This window comes from Ochotona princeps, chromosome 18 (genome assembly GCF_030435755.1).
Source record: "Ochotona princeps isolate mOchPri1 chromosome 18, mOchPri1.hap1, whole genome shotgun sequence".
In the NCBI taxonomy this organism is placed as follows: domain Eukaryota; kingdom Metazoa; phylum Chordata; class Mammalia; order Lagomorpha; family Ochotonidae; genus Ochotona; species Ochotona princeps.
This window is the reverse complement of record NC_080849.1, coordinates 16,057,381-16,075,898: the sequence shown is the minus strand read 5'-3', so window position 1 is coordinate 16,075,898 and position 18,518 is coordinate 16,057,381. Positions and strand designations below refer to the sequence as shown.

The 18,518-nt window shown below is 40.4% G+C and overlaps 1 protein-coding gene across 1 annotated transcript in view; it reads left to right on the top strand.

Annotated features, from left to right (window-relative positions):
* The first annotated feature begins 12,274 nt into the window (after positions 1-12,274).
* Positions 12,275-18,518, top strand: part of RAB27B (RAB27B, member RAS oncogene family) — a 44,865-nt gene continuing 38,621 nt past the window's right edge. The window contains exon 1 of the mRNA XM_058676834.1: positions 12,275-12,518. The gene's annotated coding sequence lies outside the window, so the exon portion shown is untranslated. The remainder of the gene's footprint in view (positions 12,519-18,518) is intronic.

Below are 18,518 nucleotides of genomic sequence, written 5' to 3'. Positions count from 1 at the left end.
GTATATTCCAAAATTCTACCTGCCATGTGTTTAACATATCTCTGCTTGAATTCTGTTGTCCAAAATAGTTAAAATTTACACTACTTCTGGAAGTGAATAAATATGTTTATTGCTCCATGTCCTGGCCAATAATCAGTATTATCAGTTTGTCAGGTTTTCTTTTCTTCACTGTAACTACCACAGTATGTGCATAGCTTATATTTCATTGCGGTTGAATTTTTGTTTCTCTGAGGAGAAGAGTGAACACCTTTTCATACTTACTAAATGAGCATTTTCTTATTTTTACTGTCCATTTTTACATTGTATTAGTTTTAATTTCATTTCTTTAATTTGTGTTTATTGTTAGAGAAAAAATTTTTATGTCTTTCTGAAATACATCTTCATAAAGGTAAGTATAATGGGCCCAGTGCAATAGTTTAATGGCTGGAGTTCTTGCCTGGAGTGTGCCAGAATCCCATTTGGGTGCCAGTTAGTGTCTTGGCTGTGCCATTTCCCTTCCAGCTCCTTGTTTGTGGCCTGTAAAGGCAGTGGAGGATGGCCCAGGGCTTTGGAGCCCTGTGTCCATATGGGAGACCCGCAGAAGGCTCCTGGCTCCTGGCTTCGGATCTGCTTAGTTCCTGCCATTTTGGCCACTTGGGAAATGGACTCGCAAATGGAGGATCTTTCTATCTCTCCCCTGTGTAGATCTGACTTTACAATGGAAATAAATAAAATTTTTTTAAATAAATAGATGTCGTGTGGTACGGGTTGAGGTAGTGCTGTTTGAGAAGCCTATAAGCTACATTGGTGTGCCTGTTTATAAATAAATAAATAAATAAATAAATAAATAAATAAATAAATAAATAAATCTTTTAGAAAATCATTTGCAGTTCTATTAACCACCAATAAACAAACAAAAAGTAAAATGCATTTTAATTAATGAAAAATTCAAATTAACTATAAGTCAAAGCCTTTTGGACGTAAGGTTTTACTATTAATATCAGTAAACTGAAATTGAGACTTGAAGAACAAAGCGTTGAAGAACAACATTTTACACAGAAGTGATATCACACCCATATTTGGTCAATTCTAACGTCAGTTCTCAATGAAGAGTTGTGGGAGCAAAGCTTTGGCTCCTCCCTGAGGAGCTTCACAGACCTTCCTCTGACTGGGCTAAGAACCCTGACCCTGGGCAGGCTTATCTGAGAGACAGCACCTGTAACAACATTCTTACATCCATCTTTATTGAGTGAATTGCTATTTTTAAAAATTATGTAATAAATTTTTAATTAACAGCAGCTCCTTTTCTGAACTTGATAACTTATTTAAATGTCATTTATGCTTGCTAGTATTATTTGCTACTTATATTTCTCAGAAAAGAAGAGTTGTCCTAAATGCTGGCATCAGTAAAATTAATCTAGAACTGGAAACTCTAGCTATAAAAGAGTTGAAATAGCTAACCATAACTTAACGGATAATGAAGCAAAACTATTTAATATAATAGAATGCATCCTATTTTCAGAGACAACATGTAGGGATGGTTAAACACCATACTGAGGACTCAGGAAGAAAACAATATGGTTACATTTCACAACATTTCCAAAAGTGAAATATAACCATAATTTTAATACAATCAAATTTACAAAATCTTTCTTTCTTACAAAACATGGTAATCACAATAAATATGCGCTCAAACAATTCAATTTTTAAAAGCCTCAAGTGTATATTGAATGAAGAAAATACATTAAATCGGGATAATTTAAAGGGAAATGTGATAAGAGAGGTGAATCGGAGACCTTCAGAGGCCTGCTGAGGAGGACATTTGGCTGAGCCATGAATCCTTACTCGAATCGTTGCATTGCAATGACTTTGGTTGCACAGCTATTGGTCGTAACTCAGCATCTATAACCTGCTATCCTGTTATGATTTTACTTGTCATGAGGTGTCCAGCAGATGTGCAGAGTCCCACACTGCCCATGATAACATGGGCTGCAGCATGCACAAAGCCCTTGTCAGCTGCTGTTGATCAAAGTCAATCATTTACAGTATATGACTCTGCCAGTTTGATGTGTCACGGGACAGGTGCTGGGAAACATTGGTTCTAATCAGACAGTAAAATTATCAGGGTTGAGATCAACTCTTTGTGTTCCAATGTTCTAACACAGCCTAACAATTTCAGCTTGTGTATGTGAACATGTGTGTGTTTGTGTATATGTGTGTGTTTGTGTGTTTGCATGTGTGCAGACAATATTTCAGTATTATATTGTAAAGATTTTGGGGGGAGGGTAAGCAGAACATAAAGTTGAACATGGTCTTGATGGCTGCTTCCTGCTGGAAGGGGACATACCCAGACAAGTAGTCCCTGCATCTCCAGGTCTGGGACTCAAGTCAGATGATCGAAAACAAGTGTTGAGGGCTCAGAGCAGTAGCCTAGCAGCTAAAGTCTTTGCCTTGAACCTGCCAGGAGCGGATATGGGTACCGGCTCTAATCCGGGCACCCCTGCTTCCAATCCAGCTCCCTGCTTGTGGCCTGGGAAAGCAGTCGAGGACAGCCCAAAGTCTTGGGACCCTGCACCCACATAGGAGACCTGGAGAAGGCTCCAGGCTTCTGGCTTCGGATTGACACAACTCTGGCCATTGAGGCTACTTGGGGAGTGAATCCTTGGAGGGAAAATCTTCCTCTCTATCTCTCCTCCTCTCTCTATATATCTGACTTTGCAATAAAAATAAATACATATTTTTAAAAAGCAAGTGTTGAAATATGTACGTGCTTTGTGCTGCTCCTGGCTTGCTCTTCCAGAAGTGAAGAACATCTGCCAATGTGGTGCCTCTGCAAGGTTGTATGGGACTTTTAGGGTTAACTTGAGTAGCTTTATTTTTTCACAAAGAATTAAATGTTTGTAGGTATCTCTGTGGCAACAATTAGCAGAGATTTTATATGTGTTTGGAAAAAGGCACTGTGTCAAGTGAATCCCCTAGGTGGGTTGCCAAGGAAGGAAGCTATGCAGTATAGAGCGATGGCTTGGACAGAACTGACAGTGTTAGAACTGGGCATAGAAACAGTGGGGAGCCTGAGAATAAGACTGGTTGTGTGAATTTGCCACCGATTAACACAATGTATTTTACTATGTGGTCATGACATCAGAAAGCTCAGGAGAAGTGCTGCTCTGGGAAGAGGGGGTGGTGGCGTTATAATGCAAAAAAGAGATTCATTGAGGAGTGGTGTGTGAGGGTGACCAGGCTATGGGTCAGCATTTTTAACATAATGGGACACAGTGATGCTTGCCAAATAGTCCTGAAAATGTCTAGTAGTCCATTCTACTAAGGCTGTGGGATGATTTTTGAGGAGAGGTTTTGCTACATCTGAAAATGCTGCTCCTTTTCCACTTTAGCAGAGCAGTATGTTCTGCCCAGGTTGGCTTTGGGCAGACTGCAGTATAAGTAAGAGAGAATATGGAGAGGCATAGCCAGCAGTCCTTCATGAGATGTGCATTCATGTTATGTAACTCAGACGGTAAGACTGAACATACACGTTCAGTGATGTGCTGCAAGAAATTCCTGGGGTGGGGGGATATTGAACAGGGTGACAGGAAGTGATCAGGAAAAGCAATAGGAGAATCATCTACAGGTATTAGAGTCAAGAATAAGTGCAACAACTCATCCAGACAAAAAGGCACTTGGGACTATAAATAAGAAAAGGAAAGGAAAGAGTACCATAGCAAGCTGAATATTTTTTTTAAAGAGGTATTCATTTTTACTGGAAAGGAAGATTTACAGAGAGAAGGAGAGACAGAGAAAGATTTTTCCATCCACTGGTTTACTCCTCAAATGGCCAAAATGGCTGGAGCTGAGCTGACCCTAAGCCAGGAGCCTGGGGTTTCTTCTGGGCCTTCCGTGTGGGTGCAGGGTCCCAAGTACTTGGGCATTCTCCACTGCTTTCCCAGACTACAGGCGGTAGAGAATTCCTGGGTGTTTGAGTGAGATCAGTGGTATAGAAGCCTAAGCCCTCTTCAGTTAGAGGCATATCAGAAAGAACTAGGCATGGACAATAATGATACACTCCTTGTTAGCTACCTCATGAAGGGGAAAGATGGTGGGGGTTGAAAAGCTGGAGGCAGCCATTTCAGTGCAAATGAATACTAGGGAAAGAGAAGGACAGGGGTGAGGAGAAGTGGACTGAGCAGTCATTCTGAAGGCATGGATTTTGCGGAGCACAAACAGGTAATAGGAGGACAAAAGCAAGGCTGAGTCCAAGGTGAAGGTGAAGAAGGTGAGGACAGTTTCTCTGAGGATGCAGGGAGGTGGGGAGCCAGCCATAAAGGGGAAAAAGGTGGATTGAAGTCAGGTTCAGGATTTAGAGGTCTGCTTTCTCCCAAAGGTTCAGGTTGGGGATTTAATCTCATGCCTGAAAAGGAGAATCTGACAGGTGATAGAAGATTGATGGGGTAAAGGGCAGTGGCAGCAATAGAAGAATGTTCATACAATGAGAGCCTCAGACCCGCTTTGCCACAAGTGTTTCAGTCTCTGAGAATTTGGGGCTGTGATGGCCAAACCGAATTACAGGATGAGACGAGTCCCTGTGAATTTTTCCTCCCAGATTTAAGCTCTTCAGGTTATGGAGGAGACTCCTAAGTGCTGAATCTCTAGGCAGTTGTAACGGTAAGTTCCCCACATGGGAAAGGGAGGAGGAGTGAATCCCAGAGTTTTGGACAAGCTTGCAGGGGAAGGAACGAGTCAAGCATCCCCGATCTCTCAGTCCACTCCAAAATGAGGAAATGAGAGAAGTGGAGCTGCAAGGGGACAGTTCACCTGGCCGAAGAAGGACCTTGACCTAACACCTGGATTTTCCAGATGAGATGAGATGGAAACAACGCAAGGTGCCCTTGTAACTGGTGGGGTGTATTGAAGGAGTCATGGAGGGGAATAAATTCCCCCCAGACCGGCTGTTTCAAATCACATTCCTGGGTTTCGATACCAAATGTTAGGGTCAGAGTTTTTTATCATGAAGAAGGCACAGAGATTTCCTAAAGACAGGGTTTTTAAAAGTAATAATAGGGCATGTTAATCTTGGCTATGTTCAAGTTTTCATCATACATGAGTATCATGTTATCATCATACATGAGTACCTTATAAAGCTTGTTTTGGTGCAAACAATTTTGAAATTCCTGCACTGTTTTTCAAACGAGGCATTTTCCACTGCCTTTTCAAGACTCCTCATTCCTATGAGTCTTAAAATTTTATGTACCAAAATAAACTGTCTTCTAATTTCATTTTTTGTGGACTTTTGAAGTATCCTCAAGACATGAGCCTGGAATTTTATCAGTCAGTCTCAGCTTGGATGGCTGGGAAAATCATCGTATACTTGATTGGATGGCAGGCAATAAGATTTAGGAAAGAATTACTAATTATTCCTGAGTATGCTCAATCATAATTTGAAATTATCATAGTTAAAAAGTTAGCACAAATGAACCATGATGTTCAGGAAAAAAACTTGGGAAAACAAATAATCGCCATATATTCATTAATTTTTATATCTAGGTCTATATTACATTTCATTTGGTAGCTGGCTCATTGTGAACTAGCAACAAAGCAAATATGTTCATATATTTTATCATATGCATGTTATATATTTGTGTATATATATATTATCATGTGACTGTATATGTTCTACTGGTTCACTGCCCAATGGCCGTAGAGGCCACATGAACTTCATCTGGATCTTCCATGTGGGTACAGGAGTCCAAGCACTTGGGTCATCTTGCTCTATTTTCCCAGGCACATTTGAAGGAAGCGGAATCAATCAAAAGTGAAGCTGCCAGGACTCAAACCAGTGCCCATATGGGATAGTAGTGCTAAGGAGAGAAGTTTAACGTATTGGACCCAAAGATTTTGTGAGCAATCAGAGAAATTTATTAAACAATGTTATGATTGTGTCTATAAAATACTTAGAGCATTTTTATAAATTTTTAAGATTTTATTTTTTTTTTATTTGAAAGGCACAATAAGAGGGAGAAGGAGAAATGGAGAGGTTTTTCCATGTCCTGGTTCACTCTCCAAATGGCTTCAATGGTTGGTGCTGAGCCAGTCTGAAATCAGGAGGCAGGGGCTTGTTCTGGGTCTCCCATGTGGTTGCAGGATCCTAAGGGCTTAGACCATCCTCCTCTGCTTTTCCAGATCAGAAGCTAAGAGCTGGATGGGAAGTGGAGCAACTTGGACATGAACAATTGCGCATTTGGGATGCTGATGTTTGCAGATGGGGGATTATCTTGCTGAGCCACTGTTCGGGCCCAAACATTTCTGTCTTTACAAAGGAGTTAAATGTCATTCAGGGACAAACCATGGTAGAGCCATACTGCCATGGCTTCTTGGCAAGTGTGGGTTTGTGTGAAGGCTATTTGTGAACATATTCATGAAATCATTTAGACTTCTGTCCTTCAACAGAGATGTAAACCATGAGACTAAGTTACAATAATGTTATCAGGTGGCAGTCTGTCTTCATTTCACATTCCAAGAAACAGGCAAAATTAGGTTATAAATTGGGAAAGTTAAGGCCTTAAAGTTAAGTACATGTTCCAGATAGGTTGCAAAAATATGTCTAGCTTAATTCACAGACATCTAAAGTAGACCTTTTGTGGCACACACTGAAAACAATATTTCAGTTGACCATCTTCTAAGTATACATACTTGATGAAGTTGTATCTTTAAAAGTAGTAAAACTAGCAGGACCCGGCTATCCAGTCCCATGCTGTGTTAGTCATGCTTCCTGGTTTCTTCAGATGGGGAGAGGCTGATTTTTATTGGGCATTAGATAGGTGGCACTTGAAGTAAGAGTCAGCAGGTGGTGAAGGTGCACTCACTGGCATGACTGCCTGACAAAGCCTTCTGCAATCACAGGGGGAGGGTCGATTTGGAAACCTCTGAGCTCATCAGTGTGGCGGTCAAGACAAGAACTATGTTGAAGAGGGTTTTGAAGCGTGAAAGGCAGTATCATGAGTTGGATGTCAGTGGTTTATGCCAAAAAGAACAAGAGAGGACACCTCCAGTGTATTTGTTGTGTAAAGCCTGGCTGGACGTACTCTTTCCACTGAGGGCACCTGTGCTTTTCCCTGTATAGTACAATGTTTTCAACTGTACCTTGCAGAGGCTCATTAGGCAGAAATTGCTTAATAAATCTCTGTGGAATGAGTAAATCATTGTGTAAACCACTCAAATCTATCTTCATTCTGCATCCTAAATTCACTTTCTCCCTTATTTGTAGGCCGTTATATTGATGTAGGCAAACGCTTGGATACAATGTAAAAGGCCCTGTTGAGCAAGCATGTTTGATTTTTTCCAATGAATATTTTAAAGTTGTTTTTAAGATTAAATCTATTTTTATGAAGGTAACACAACTCATAGCCTAAAACAAAATAGTGTAACGTAGCCAGAAGTCCACTCTTAAGCCATGTGTTGTTCACACATTGGCTCATGGTTTGTGTTGCACTTGCACTTTCCTAGATGTTTTTGCTTCTCATGTGTTTCTCCATTTAGCAATTTTATGCATTAGTTGTGGACTTTAAGTGATAATTGTTGAACATCTAGCTGTCATCCACACATATACAAAGGGCCCATTTCTCCCTATCTTTGCCCTCTGTGTCCAGTTTTACTGCATTGGAGATTACTCCCATTGTCAATGTTTCACTGTTCTGATTATACCCACTTCTGAAGAAAGTGGTATGCTTTTCATTCTGTTTTATTTCTCTCACATCTTCCCCCTCCCCCTGCTCCAGAATTGGCCATATTCTTTTAAAATTTACTTAGTACATATTGTACCTCCTATAAGTTATTCTCAAGTGCCTCGAACTGGACTTTTCAAGTAGAATAATCAGAATGGCCCAACTGCCATAACAAAGGAAAGGCACAGCCTTGGGGACTTCACCCAAGTTCCTGTCTTGCTCAGGTCACAGTCCAACGTGACAGCAGAGGTTTCTGTGTCACAGAATAATTCCAGGATTCCTAAGGCCTTCTGGCTCATGACTGATGCTCTGTGCTTGGAAGTTAGCAAGAACTTACAGAACAGAGGCTGGGGCCAGCACCAGGCTCAGTGGTCCAGATGTCTTTATTTTATATCAGATGTCTTGGTTCAAACATCGGTTCTGCTTCTAACTTGGGCATTCTTACTAAGGTGTACCCTGAGAGGCAGCAATGACGGCTCAGGATGCTGGAACGCTGCCACCCACGTGAGTTCCATGATTACTGACATGTGGGGAATGAGCCAGCGTACGGATCTCTTGGTGTTGATCTCTCTCTCCTCTGCTCCTCTCCTCCCACAGTGTGTGTATGTGATTGCGTATGTGTGCGACTACCAAATGAATAAAAGTTCAGGCATAAATCATTCTGTGGGCACATTCAAATCACTCATGCTCCACTCATTGGAATTCAGGGTGCTCATGAAAAAGAGAAGCTCTGTCACTCTGCACTACTTAAACATTTAGCAATTTTCCAATACACCCTTGTTTCAAATAGCCTATGCTTCCCTCCCTTCTGCCCTTTCAACCTGCCCCTCCCCCCAAACCTTGAAGAACTGTGTATTCTAAATTATCCCTCTGTTTCTCTTTAGGGCTGTCTCCTAGTCACTGTTCTGGAGAAATCTATTCCTGTGTTACACCCATGTTGGTTTTTCTTTTCTTTCTTTCTTTTTTTTTTTTTTTTTTTTTGGCTCTCATGTCTTGTTGTTGATTGACTCATCATCTTGTTTGAAGTCCGTATTCTTATAAATGGCACACTGAAAGTATATGTTTCGAGAACTTGCATATCTGACACTAAGCACACTCAGCTGACAGTTTGTATGGATATAATGATTCTGAAGTTTAAATTGATTTCATTCAAGAAATGGGAAGTCATTCACTGAGACTTCTGGCTCCATGATGGCACTTGAGAAATCTCATGCTACCCTCTTCCTTGGTCTAACATGTTTGTTTCTGGAAGATGGGTGAGCTTCCTCTCCTGGTTCTTAGACTTCTGTTAGCTCAGAAGGAAGTATCTCTGTACTTCCCTAATGAACTTTCTAATTTGAAATAGTTTGCTGGAACTGTAGTGGGCTTTTGATCTTCAAAATTCATGATATTTATTTCTGATATTATACTTGGTGCTTTGTTTTTATTAATTTTTCCATCCTTACAGAATTCTTCCCTGGAACATTTTAGTACTTCCAACCAGAAAAAAGAAATATACCACTATTTTTTTTTATTTAGATAACTTCTTGGTCTACTTTCCTAAAAATTTTTTCAAATTTATATTCTATTAAAAATATACTTTTGAGTTCAAGAGGTTTTTTTCCCCCCACATGTCTTGTGTATGTTTCTCTTTTTATTTTCTCTAGTAACTAGGTAAAAGGGCATGTGTTCAGTTCATCTTGTTGAACCACAAATTGCTCTAGTTGACTTTCTCAAGAAAATAAACTTCTAGTCTCTTGGAACCTAGGTTTAGCATATGGAGGAACTTATGGTTGGTTGATTGAATGGCAGTGGGTAAGGGATTTTCTGTGCTCAGACGTCTAAGCAAACCCCTGTGTTTACCCTGCCACCTGGTCTCCTTCTATGATGGTATCTCTGCCCAGGTTTTGCCAGGGGAATTGGCTGCTTTTCATTCATAACCCCTCCTGCAAGTCATACAGTGTGTAATGTCTGCTCTTCCAAATTAGCTGCCACGGAACCCCCCATAAAGTATACTTTTCCAAACATCCATTACAACTTCTCTGTTGCTGTCACCTTGCCTTTTCTTTTTTCTTTATGGATTATATAGTTTGTAGATATTCATTTATTGCTATCTTAAGGAGTTTGGACAAAGGAAAAGGAAACGCATGTCCTCCATGTGACATTTTTAACCTGAGGTTAAACCATATGTCCATTTATATATCTGTTGATTATCTTAGTGTTATATCAATTGGATTAGAAATTATATCTATTTGATTTATCTATGTTAACAGCAAGATGTTACTATTATGACATAAATATTGCCCCCTTGTTTTTCTCTGGTTCTCTGGGGTAATCTGTTCTGCTCTCTTGCTGGTCAAGGCAGCCTTTGCGAAGTGGCCATGCCAAATCTTCTCATAGGCTTCCACCTGCTTTCCTTGCTGGGACTCTTCCCACAGGGAGGGTCATGTTCCAGCACTCCTGTGTAGTGTCACTCCATTACATTCTTGGCTGGAGGCCTAGCAACCTGAAAGACAGGACTGGATTTGGCAAGTGTTCCATGAGAGCCGTCCTTTCAAGAGCATGGCCTACCAGGTAGATGACACACTGTCCTGAAGAGTGGCAAGCAGAGTAGATGCTCAGCGCAAGCGAGGCAATGTAGTGGCTGGCATGAATTCAGTGCTCAGGAGCAGTACATTTTAAGCTCTCTGACTTTCATGATTCTAACTAAGTTAGCCAGACTTTCCCAAACGTGGTTTCCTCAGCATCAAAATGGGAACATTAAATATATAGATGCCTTGCCTATTTCAAAGCAATATTATGATAAGTATGAAAAGGTCATATGAGGTGATCTCTGAGCAAGGGCTTTCCAAATGCAATCGCACACAAGACCAATAGATTCTAGTTTATGTGAACAGTGGACACATTAACTAGTTAAATATAATTATCATTGTATAGTTGAGAGGATCATTTTAAATCAATGTGTCAACGGAGGAATCAAGCCATGGTTATTAGGTTCTTTTATCTATTCCTCCCAGGGTCCAGAGACACACATTTGTAAGATACATAAACACAGCCTGTGTGTTAAGCTGCCGTCAATATAGAGTCTCCTTTTGAAAATCAACAACCCAGATTTAATATATTTTAACCTAATAGGCATAAGACAAATTTTAAGAATTGGAATTCACTTTGGCAGAAAGGAGTAGACGGAGAGCTGCCAAAATACAAGGGCAGCCCTATAAAAACTATCTATAGAAGCCAAAGGTGTGAAATTTACTGAAATCCACTCAATTACTCATAGTAATACTAGGAACGTATCACTACTTTCAAGAGAACATTGGAGGCACAGAAAACAGAACTTCTCCACAGTTGTCTAATACAGCAGACAGATCTCTGTGGGAGCTCCTCCCCTGCTCCTCTGGTCCTTCTGTTCATGGTTTTGGGGACTTTGACTCGAGGCTGGTCCCTTGCCCCTTTCAGAAGAAACCCTTTGGGAGATGCTCACTGCCAGGTAAGGTCGCTATCTCCCTTGCTGAATTGCTAAGGCACCAGATCAGAATGGAGTTAAAGCATTGACTTTTTAAAGATTTATTCATTTTTATTGAAAAGACAGATTTATAGAGAGACAAAGCTCTTCCATCCACTGATTCACTCCCCAGTGGCTAAAACAGCCTGAGCAGAGCCAATCCAATCTGAAGCCAAGAACCAGGTGCTTCCTCCAGGTCTCCTACATGGGTGCAGGGTCCCAAGACCTTGGGCCATCTTCCACTGCCTTCTCAGGGAATAAGCAGGGAACTGCATGGGAACTGGAGTAGCTGGGACACAAATTGGTGCCGATATGAGATTCTGACACTTGCAGGGAGAGGATTAGCGAATTGAGTTATTGTGCCAGACCCATTCTGTTGACATTTAAACAGTTACATCACTTTTCACCAACATGAATGCAAGCACAGCTTTAGAACTTGTAAATTTTTTTCTCGTTGCTACCGTACTGGTCTGCATTCAATCTAGCTTTCTTACATTTCCTGTAAAACTGTGAAGTAATGATGGCTGAATTTATGCAAAGTGCAACCCCAGGAGGGGTAGCCAAAGTCTTTGAATCTAAAATGTTCAGTACGGGGCTGCCTAGTAGGCAATTAATGTATACTTGCTCAGTGACTGTGTGTTCATTATTTTGTTTAATTGTGACCTATTGATCTCTGAAGTAACTTCAGAAAGCAAGCCTCAAGATGGTACCTGGTGATTAATGGAATCTTGTGAACACATCCCAACTTTTCAATTCTGGGTTTCTTACCAGTTCCCTTTTTATTTTCTGGAGGTCTTTCCCCAACTCCTTGCAATTCAATTTCTTCTTCTCTGGGTAGATGAGACACCCCCTCTGACAAGAGGCAAAAAATGCCGGCGCTATAAGTGCTTGGAGCTTCCCGAAAAAAGGATATCAAAGAAAACAACTTGCAACCGATGAATAAAAACGAGCTCGCTGCTAGGGCTAGAAACCCCACATTGCATGTCTTTATTGCAGCGGCTGAGTCACCAGCAAGATTAGCAGAGGTGAGCTCGGCACATCCGCGTTAGGACTCGGGGACACGCCTTCTTCTCACACAAACCTCCGGGAGCCTAGTCGCCTCTGCATGCTCAGAGGGGTGGTGCTATCAGACGTGTCATTTGAAGTCCGGACTGGAAGGGGCTGGGGACCAGCCGGCGTTGGGCCGATCAGGCGCCACAGGTTGGAAAAAGAGCTGTCCCCATGAAGTAGAAGGCTGGGTTGTTGCTGCTGGGTTTAGCCCAAGGAGTCGGGGGCTAGGACGAGCAGACACGGCTCTGCAATCTGCCCCCAGCACACTCCACGGAAACTTCGCAAGGCTGGTGAGTCGGGAGGGGCGGCCGGCCGCAGCAGCTGCTGGAATGCGCTGCCACCCACTCCAGGCGCCCCAGCGCCGCCTGTGCCCTGTGGGCCAGGTTCGGTGCCTCGGGCGCCCAGGCTTGTGGGCTTACGCGCATGGATTGAGTTTTCCTGCAGAAAACCCGGGGAGGGAGACCCGCACTGTGTACGATGCATGGCTGGCACTGGCGATCTGGAGCTGGCCCTCTTTGTTTTGGTGTTTGTTTATCTAACAGCTGGCCAGGGCACAAAGCAAAGCAAAACTGGGCACAGCCATGGGAATTTCCTTCCAATAGCTTCTCTAAAAAACAACCACAATTGTGATGACTAAGAATAAGAGCGATGATGATGTGTTTGGAGTTTCATTCAAGGAGAGGTGACTTCGTGAGACCAGGAAAGCAGGTGACAGGACATTTCTTTGTCCATCTAGGGGTGAAACAGCCACTTGAAAATCAAGAGTAATCCCTGTGTTCCAGTTTCTCGCTGTCTACTGATTGCTGGTGTTGCAATGCTAGGCTGTGTGCAGGGACAAGTATGTATGGATGTTTGTTCAAGTGGTCACAATAAATTAGCTTCTGAGGAATTCCCTCCCAGTGGAACTTGACCCAATGAAGTCTTTGAGAACTACCGTAGCAGGTGGGGTGGGAACAGAGACTGGGTTCTTAGAAAAAAAAATGTGTTTGCATAAAGCTATCATACCTGTAACCTGTTTTTACCAGCCTTTCTCTCAAGGTCTGAAACTCAGGTTGTAAGATTCTCAAGGTTTAAATGGCACAGCGCAGATTTTTCACTGAGAAAAATATTATTTAATAGAAAACAGCTATGAATATTACTGATTTAGTTTTGCTTAAAAGAAAAATGTCTATAGTTCCTATTACATTCATGTATTTAGTATGATATATGAACATATTCAGATTTGTTTATAGCTACACAGTTTGAAAGAAATTGATGGAAAAAATGGACTTCAGCATTATCTTGATGTCAGGTATTTACTGGGTTTTTTTTTTTTTCGGTTATTATAAAGTCCCAATAAAGTGAGAGCCATACCCTTCCAACCCTGCCTCTCATCCCCCAGCAGAATTTCTTTTCCACAGTTTCCTAGTATCAGCTGTTCTTGAAGGAAAGAACAGGTGCCGATGGATGCTCTCAAAGGGAGTGGGCTTAAACTGTTTTGACAGATATTGGCACAGGTAGTTTGATATTAATGAGGCATTCCTTTTAAAGAACTGACTGTGAACTCCCAATGTTATCATCATTGCTTTCCAAAGGAAAACAAAACATTTCAGATGAAACTGGATGAGCCTGTTCTTATGACTGCCAAGACGGAAGAATCAGTCAGATGTAAGCGAACCACAACTCTCCCTTCTCATAGGCCATTTCTAGAACAAACATGTTTGAGCAGATAGGCAGATTTGCTCTTATAGAATAGGATTGACCTGCTTCGTATACAGCTGATAGGAAAGCTGCCTCCTGGTTTTGGCATTGCTGTTTATTTATTAAACTCTTCTTCTGCAAGAAGGAAGTATCCAAGGTCCCTGGCAGTTTCGAGTAAAAACCTGCTGTTTGCCGACTCTAATGCACAGACCCCTTTGATCAGGTGTTCCACCAACCAGTGGAACATGAAGTGTAGACAAAGTATTCACATAAAGGTAAACTCACAAGTCATCCAGTTTCTTGAGCTGATTCATCAAGGCACAGTATTAGTTCAGCCCTTAAGCAACTGGTGGTAACGTTGAGATGCAGACCATCAATGGTTGTGACAATCAGTACAAGCCAAGAGTCTGCCATGAGAGCTGCAAAGACAGCTGCCAAGGGGGGTGATTTTTACTAATTATGTATATCTATGACTTAAGTTTATATCATAATTGTAGAAAACAGCTATATCTCTAAGTATAATACCAAACCCATTGCAAAATCTCCTATTGTGAAAGCGTTACTTAATTTGTCTCACACTCTCGGCAAACATTATTTATGTCACTAAATATGTTTTCCAGTCTCCTCTCATTGGCCTTATTTAAATGACTTAAACATATCTCCATTACGAACAACATTCCACTTAACAAATGACCCCAAAAAGTTTTAAATGTGTTTAGTGTTTTAACTAATCAACAGTTAGTTTATGAGGAAAAATAAGCTATATTGTGGCACTTGTTCACTTAATCATTAAATATTTATTGAGAGTGTCAAAGCACTATTCTCGGCTCTGTGGGCCAGAAATACACAAAACAGACAAAAAGCTCTGCTCTCATCGAGCTGGCCTTTTACTTGGGAGGACAAGAAAAGGTAAGGGGAACAAGTCAAATTAATGGGACAATAGCAATAAAACCAGGCACAGCTCTGGAGTTTTGATCACCAGGGGAGTCATGAAAGATCTCTGTGTATCTCCACATCCTGCTCTGTAACCCTGCGTTTCACAACAAATCAATCATTTGTTAAAAACAAGTGAATCTTTTTAAAAATCAAAAAGAGTAATGATAGAAGTGGTCAAGAAAATCTCCACAGGAAAATGGTGTTTCAGTTGAGGCCTAATGGATTTCTAGATGCCAGTCTGATGGAGAATTAGGAAAGAATAAACCAGAAAAGCAAAACATCTTCCCAGTTTCCAACCTGGAGAGCTTGTTGAATTCAAGAATTAAGAAACTAATGTAGAGAATGAAAAGCAAATGGCACAGAGGGGCATTAGAAAGGGGAGGAGACATTGCTTGACAACTCACTCCAGGGAATGGATAGACAAGCAAGGCCAAGAAGTGCACTGACCCTACTAGACGTGCTTGTCAGAGATGTTTATAAAATTGTTTGCACAGAGAAGTTGAACTATGTGATCTTTACACTGTCTTCCCAAATTGCAATTCTACAAGTGGAAGAGCACAGCCTGTTTCATGTTATAGATGTCCCAGATCAAAATTAAAACTTGATGGTAAAATTTAGTTATAAGAAATATATTCATCAAATATATTAAATTCTAGCTACCAAATAAACTGTAACTTTAATATACAAAAATTCAGGAACATTTTCAGATAGGTAAACTGTGCTAACAAATAACTTTCTAATTTGGGAAATAATTTCATAGAAGATAAACATGTCATAAACTGGGATTTAAATCAGACAGTTAAGGGAACAGCTGTTTAGCACTGTGATTGAGATCCATATTCCATGTTGGAGAACCTGGGTTCCATTCCTGGCTCTGCTTTCTGGCTCCAGTTCCAGTGTAGACCCTGAAAGGCAGCAGGGATGCCTCAACTCACTGGTTCCTTGACACCACAGCCAACTGAGTATTTCCCAGCTCCAGGACTAAGCTTGGCCATTGTAAGCACTTGGAGAGTGAACCATCGCTGTCTCTTTCTGCATCATAAATAAAACAAATAAAATAAACCAGGCACCTAACTGTAAGAAAGATGAAGAAGTCTAATATTAATGAAATGCTGCCAGTGTTAATTATAGTATAGCTATGGAGATGGCATTTAGTTTCCTGAAGATTTGGGTTATCTCCAAATCTTGTGTTTACCTTTGCTGTGTTGCTCTATGCTTGGGTAACCTACAGTTCTTGCCTCCTACTTAGTCCTTTTTTTTTTCCTCTTTGATTCCCTTCTTCCATTTGTATAAATGAAAGAATAGGCAGATAAGTAGATATGTAGATAAATGGCCTAAAGCTAGATAATGAGTGGGTGGACAGATAGAAATAAAGAAAAATGTGTTTAAAAAGTTTAGGAAAAATGAATGATTTTGTTTTAGTCTTCTTTTCTGTGGCACATAGATTTATTCTCAATTATACTGAACTCAAGGTCAACATAATCTGTTTCCTTCTTGTTTTTTCTTAGCTTATTCAGAAATATAATGCACTGTGTTAAATCTGACCTAAGGGATATAGAATCAGAAGAAAGAGAAAAATCAAAATTGATTTTTTGACTCTGTTCAATCTAATTTAGGCAAGGTCATGAGAGCCTCAGAGATTCATTAGAAGATTTACTTGGTTCTCATGTCTATTGTTCAAAATTTGTTATTTTCATAAACAAGATGGACTGTTGGTAAAGGTTTCTGGTCATGTCTAAGTATTACACATATAGACTTTAATTAGATTTCTCAGAGTGGAAAATAAAACTAGGCATCTCTTGGTGCTGAAATATTAGAAACATTTTCCAGTGTCAAGAGTTGCCCCATCATGACTCAGGAGTCTCCTTGGGTTATTCAGTCTCTTCTTTTTTGAAGGTTTATTCCCAAATGCTCGAAATACAGAAGTGGCATGATTAGTTGTCAGTTTCTTAATTCCTTAATGGTTAGGATAGACAGCGCAGATAAGCACAGCAAAAGTGTTACTCCCTGGCCATATGTGAGCTGCCTCCCAGGTAATCTTTGCTCCTGATGGCCCTGAGTAGTATCAGTTCTCAAGCTGCACCAGTCAAGGTTCAGAGACAAAAGATTCTATTATAGAAACGATAGAGAAACCAAGACTACTAACTATCTCTTAGGGGAAAAACTTATTATAATGAAAATATTCTCATATTTACAACTGAAGACATAACGACACAAGCTCAATAGGTCCTCATATAGGAAAGGTCTATTGAATCTTTAATTTGAAAAGGAATGCGGTTGATAAGGACTGCACAGTATCAGCAGTGGAGTGAGCTTTGTGGGCCTGGCTTTCCTCCTGGAGATCCCACTGGTGTGACTTCTTTTGAAATTGGCCAATAATTTCCTCTCATCTCCTCTCTTAGATATTAACTTTTCACCTAGCTGCTAGGAAAATCAAGCAAATAAAAGGAGAATGTGGACTTCATTTTCACTATTTCTGGACACCCTCAATTTTAAGGGCCCTCTCCCTGCTGCAAAATTTACATGTAATGAAAGTCCATTCCAACTGAAACTTCCCAGCAGTCTGTACTTACAGGTGCCGGTGAGATGGAAAGCAGCACACGAGGACATCCTGCAGCATGTCTCGCTCTGTGTGGTAGTCACTCCACAGAGGCTGGTCCCTTCGCTACGCTTTAACCTGAGGGCTGAGTGTGTGCCTGTCTCCTGTGCAAGCTCTAAACTTAACTAACAGTGAATACTGTGTATTTCTTCTATACATGACTGCAGGATAATAACTGAGTTGAATTGCCCTTGAATTAGGATCTCTTTTCTGATTCCTCGAAGTTTTTATTTTACTGATATTTTTTTGACTCAGGTGTGACCATGGTTTGGATTCAGTGTTCACTCTTTCCAAGTTCACTTTAACTCCTAAAGTTAATTCTTGTATGAGACCAAGGGACCAGAAAGCAGGACTTTCCCAGCTCCTGGAAGATGTGGAGTTAGTGACTTCAACAAGACAAAAGATGGAGGCCTGGCAGTCAGGTGGACTCTTCAAACCATACAGTAAATATTCCAACACAGAAGAGAATTGGTCTGGCACTTTGAGACCAGAGAGCTAATTAGCAACAACAACAGCAACAAAGGAATAGTTCAAATTCATCAATGTTAATTATATATTTAAGGAAATCTATTCTATTTGCACCACAATATGTAATAACCAGTAGTTACCTTTTATTTGTCTTATATTCCCAGGAATCATGTTTTTAGAAGGTGTGAAAAATTCAAATAGAAAGATTAAAAAGTGGGTCAAAATTGCTTTCTAATTGGTCTTTTCTGCAGAAAACAAATATTACACAAGTCACTATATCCAAAGATATACTTAAAGAGATACATATGTTTATGTATGTATCCACCTACATATCCACCTACCAAAACAGCACATGAGATTACATAAATATGTAAGTTTTGTAAGTCTGTTAAAATACAAAAGCTTATTGAGAAGAAGAAAATAAAAAAGACAAAGAATTATTGATATTTTTTGAGGAGTACAAATACTGACTGCTACAAGCAGAAACTTTACAGAAAATGTCAAATTGGATAAATTTGACAATAGAATTATTACAACAAAAGACCTACTTACCATGTTGAATTAGATAATAGGCATTTAATCTCTGACATAATTTCTGTCTACTTAG